Source organism: Colobus angolensis, unplaced genomic scaffold (genome assembly GCF_000951035.1).
Source record: "Colobus angolensis palliatus isolate OR3802 unplaced genomic scaffold, Cang.pa_1.0 Scaffold199, whole genome shotgun sequence".
Lineage (NCBI taxonomy): Eukaryota > Metazoa > Chordata > Mammalia > Primates > Cercopithecidae > Colobus > Colobus angolensis.
In genome coordinates, this window is record NW_012115143.1 from 1164727 (window position 1) to 1170051 (window position 5325).

Here is a 5325-nt window from a genome sequence, read left to right on the forward strand (position 1 = left end):
GACCCTTATCAGTAGTTCTGCTTTTCCCCTTTGCCTTGTGATCTTTGTTGGACCCTCAGTAGTAGTTCTGCTTTTTGCCCTTTGAAGCCTGTGATCTTTGTACCTACTCCCTGTTCTTACACACCTCCCCTTTTGAAACCCTTAATAAAAATCTTGCTGGTTTGAGGCTCAGGTGGGCATCACAGTCCTACTGATATGTGATGTCACCCCCGGCGGCTCAGCTATAAAATTCCTCTCTTGGTACTCTTTTTCTTTATTTCTCAGCCAGACGACATTTATGGAAAATAGAAAGAACCTACGTTGAAATACTGGGGGCGGGTTCCTCCAATACTCTAAGGTCTCTGCAAATGCATTTTATGTATGCCACATTGCTTGGGTTTTAAATTAGATCATCTCAGTTATGTCTCCCAAATTTGGTTTTAAAATATCCTTCCACGTGTTTTCTAGTGGTGTAGTATTAGATAAAACCAAAATCAAAATTTTATTTTATTGATATGGGTAACGCTCTCCATTCATACATTATAGCCCTGGTCCCTCAGTCACTATGTTTCACATTTTGGCATTATTTAAAAAAAAACTCTTATTTTCTTCCGTTGAATATCCAATCAGGTGCCATGTTGTATAGTTTTTATTTTTAAAATTGTTGTTACATCTGACCACTCCTTTCTAATCTCAAGGTCGTATTCTCCCATCTTTCTTCTTCAGGTCTTTGTAATTACCCCACTACCTGGATTATGGCAATCTCCCTCCAACAGGATTCTCTCTCACACCTATCCTCTGGACAGTCAGTTCTCTATGCTGTTGCCAGATCCATGTTGCCAAAGCAGAACTCTGTTGTCTTCACTCTTGGCATTTAGAGGTCTTCCTCAATGTGCCTCAAGCCAAAGGTCTGGTCTAATTACCATTATTCCTCTTGGCACAGGCTGGCAAACTGAAACATTCACTGTCCCTGCAACATGCCCTGCATTTTCTCATCTTAATGCTTTGGTTTGTGTTGTTAGGAAAGTGCTTTTACCCACCCCAACCTCAATCTCTGCCAGTCAAGAAATATTACCCATCCTTTATATGCAGCATCCATAATTAAACTTTTCTTGATTCTTTCCAAAGATGTACTCTCTGCTAGTTTGTTGTTGTTGTTGTTGTTGTTGTTTGAGATGGAATCTCGCTCTGTCACCCAGGCTGGAGTGCAGTGGCCCGATCTTGGCTCACTGCAACCTCCGCCTCCCAGGTTCAAGCGACTCTCCTGCATCAGCCTCCCAAGTAGCTAGGACTACAGATACGTGCCACCATGCCTGGCTAATTTTTTGTAGTTTTAGTAGAGATGGGCTTTCACCATGTTAGCCAGGATGGTCTCAATCTCCTGACCTCGTGATCTGCCCGCCTCTGCCTCCCAGTGGTGGGATTACAGGCGTGAGCCACCGTGCCCAGCTTCTCTCTCCTAGTTTTAACCTTCCCCCCTGCCTTTTATATCTGGTCATCTCTTGTGGCAAAAAGCGTATTCTTCGCATATTAAACTTATGTATGTATATCTCTCTCTTACATAAACTCCTTAGATAATGAACCATAGCTCTTTGCCTATTTACCTTTATGTTTCTTTATGTTTTCTGCTTAGATCAATGTATTGTCTTCCAAAGGTACTCAACATTTAATTGAAAATTTTAAATTGAAAATTCAATTTAATTGAAATTGGCATAAATCCAATACTGACAATATATCCCAAGGAAAAAACTCAAAGGGAGTTTTTTTTTTTTAAGAGCACTATTTGTGTAAAAATATTTACTCAGCCAGGCGCGGTGACTCACGCCTGTAATCCCAGCACTTTTGGGAGGCCGAGGCGGGCCGATCACGAGGTCAGGAGATTAAGACCATCCTGGCTAACACAGTGAAATCCTGTCTCTATTAAAAATACAAAAAATTAGCCAGGCATGATGGTGAGTGCCTGTAGTCCCAGCTGCTGGGGGAGGCTGAGACAGGAGAATGGCGTGAACCTGGGAGGCGGAGCTTGCAGTGAGCCGAGATCGCGCCACTGCACGCCAGCCTAGGCGGTAGAGAGAGACTCCATCCCCCCCAAAAAATACATATCTTTACTCAGAACAGGCAGAAGTGGATAAGATGGCGGCAGCAGCTGCACAGGGTGGGAGAAGCGGTGGTAGTGGAGGCAGTAGTGGGGCTGGCGTGGTTCCCGGTGTGGGACAGGCAGTGGCCATAGCGGCTTGTTGGATAAGTGGAAGATAGATAATAAGCCTGTAAAAATTGACAAGTGCGATGGATTAGCTGTGAAAAACTCTTTGGATGATTCTGCCAAAAAGTTACTTCTGGAAAAATACAAATATGTGGAGAATTTTGGTCTAATTGATGGTCGCCTCACCATCTGTACAATCTCCTGTTTCTTTGCCATAGTGGCTTTGATTTGGGATTACATGCACCCCTTTCCAGAGTCCAAACCCGTTTTCGTTTTGTGCGTCATATCCTATTTTGTGATGATCTGGATTCTGACCATTTATACCTCATATAAGGAGAGGAGCATCTTTGTCGTGACCCACAGGAAAGATCCTACAGGAATGGATCCTGATGATAATTTGGCAACTGTCCTCCAGTCTTTACAGGTTTGATGACAAATACACCTTGAAGCTGACCTTCACCAGTGGGAGAACAAAGCAGCAGCAGGAAGTCGAGTTTACCAAGTCCCCATTGCTAAGTTTGTCATGTATGTCCATGTGAAGAGACCACCAAACAGGCTTTGTGTGAGCGACAAAGCTGTTTATTTCACCTGGGTGCAGGCGGGCTGTGTCTGAAAAGAGAGTCAGCAAAGGTTGGTGGGATTATCATTAGTTCTTGCAGGTTTTGGGATAGGCGGTGGAGTTAGGAGCAATGTTTTGCAGGCAGGGGGTGGATCTCACAAAGTACATTCTCAAGGGTGCGCAGAATTACAAAGAACCTTCTTTAGGGTGGGGGAGATTACAAAGTACATTGATCAGTTAGGGTGGGGCAGAAACAAATCACAATGGTGTAGTTTCATCGGTTAAAGCTATTTTCACTTCTTCTGTGGATCTTCAGTTGCTTCAGGCCATCTGGATGTATACGTGCAGGTCACAGGGCATATGATGGCTTAGCTTGGGCTCAGAGGCCTGACAAAGTTTTTTGACCACAGTGGGACACTGGTCATGGATGTATATGATCCTGAAATATCCAAGCTCCATGACAGTCTCGCCATAGAAAGAAAAATAAAATAGCCAATTCTAAAAGTAGCCCTCTTTCTGCTGGATCTTGCTGAATTACTGGTTTGGGAGGTGGGGGAGATAAAAATAACTTAAAATGGATAAAGTAAAAAAAGTTAAAAAGTTCCTGGTTTTTTTTTTTTTTTTGGAGACGAGTCTCGCTCTGTCACCCAGGCTGGAGTGCAGTGGCCGGATCTCAGCTCACTGCAAGCTCCGCCTCCTGGGTTTACGCCATTCTCCTGCCTCAATCTCGCGAGTAGCTGGGACTATAGGCGCCCACCACCTCGCCCAGCTAGTTTTTTGTATTTTTTAGTAGAGACGGGGTTTCACCGGGTTAGCCAGGATGGTCTCTCTCCTGACCTCGTGATCCCCCCGTCTCGGCCTCCCAAAGTGCTGGGATTACAGGCTTGAGCCACTGCGCCCGGCCAAAAAAGTTCCTGTTTTATCCCGAAATTTTAGTCTATTCTAGATAAATAGGATTTTCTGACACAGATATGAGAAGTTGTAGCTCTGATGTTTACCTGTAGCCTCCTTGGTCTGCTGATTGCATTATTTTAATTTGCTTTTCTGGGAAAGCAGTTTTGCTAAAAGCTGTACAGACTTTTTCCTTTGTACCTAGCATAACTTTATATAGTATAGTTTTGGGCCATGTAGCATTTTAAGACTCAATTTAAAAATTATATTCATCTGTTGCTGACTTTGTTAATTTCTATTTCCACATGTGTTTCCTTGAAGAATTCAGTATACGACTTCTCGTGTGTGATAGCTTTCCTTCACACATTATTTTTGTGGGTGTGTATATATCTGATTTGGGCAGAATTCAAAATACACATAGCTTTTTAATTTGTTTGAAATAGACCTTCTGCCTGTTACATTTTGTGCTCCTAACCAATAAAAGAAACCAATGACATTTTAGTTTTATATTGTATTTTCCACTAGTATATCCCTGTTGATTTGTTTGTGCCTTTTATTAACTGCCATTTTCTAAAATTATTTAAGTGAAAGGAAGGCAGATGTGAAAATAAATTACTCATAACACCAATATATAATAAACAATTTAAAAATCAACAATAAGGGAGTGGTTAGATAAGTTAAGGTAGGGCTGAATCTAATTCTCCTGGGCCTGGCCCATAGGAAGTATTTAATATTTATTAAATGAATAGTATACCACCATGTTGCAATATTAGTTAATCAGGTGCATGTGAAATCAGGTTAAGGGAAAAATAACTTTCACAAAACAGAGGAATTAACATCTATAGAAAACCTATGCTGCCGAGTGCGGTGGTCCCAGCACTTTGGGAGGCGGAGGTGGGATGATCGCTTGAACCTAGGAGTTCCGAGGCCAGCTTGGGCAACACAGAGAGACTCCAGTCTCTACAAAAACTATATTTAAAAAATTAGCTGGGCGTGATGGTGCGAACCTGTAGTTCCAGCTACTTGAGGCCAGGGAGGTGAAGGCTGCCGTGAGCCATGATCGCTCCACTGCATTCCTGCCTGGGGAACCCCTGAGTGAGATCATGTCTGAGAAGTGAAGGAAAGGGGAACGGTAGCGGGAAGGGGAAGGGAAAGAAAAGAAAACCTATGGGGGCACGTTAATAATCAGAAGGGGCCAGAGGAAGCCACCTGACACATTTGTGAGACAATGTAAAAGGCACGTTCTCACTTTGATACAACAACCCTGCAAAGTGCACACGGAAGGTGTTATTAACTCTGTTTTACAGGTAAGGAGATCGACCCACTGAGGTCAGGAGTGAATGACGAAGGCGGACCCAGGACTCTAGCCCTGGCCTCCTGGCCACTGGTCTCGGTCTCCTTGCCCGCCACCACTCGGCCACCGTCACTGGTGTTCAGAGTTTCGGTTCCCTTTTCTTTGATCGCATTACTTACGAAAAACGAGCCTAGACACTTGCGCTGCCAGAGAGGCACAGATGTCGGCAGGCGGCTGACCGGCGCAGCACCCTAGGCCCGGTGTCTGGCTCCAGCCCCGCATCCGGCTCCGGCCCCGCATCCGGCTCTGGCCCCGCAACAAGAGAGTCCGGAAGTGCAGGCAAAGCGGCTCCCGGGAGCGCCGCGCGGTCCCGCGCGGGATCAGCGAGGGCGGCTCCCC

General features: G+C 44.6%; 1 pseudogene; it reads left to right on the forward strand.

Annotated features, from left to right (window-relative positions):
* The first annotated feature begins 2112 nt into the window (after window positions 1-2112).
* LOC105511073 lies at window positions 2113-3233 on the forward strand (annotated as a pseudogene).
* Window positions 3234-5325: the final 2092 nt, after the last annotated feature.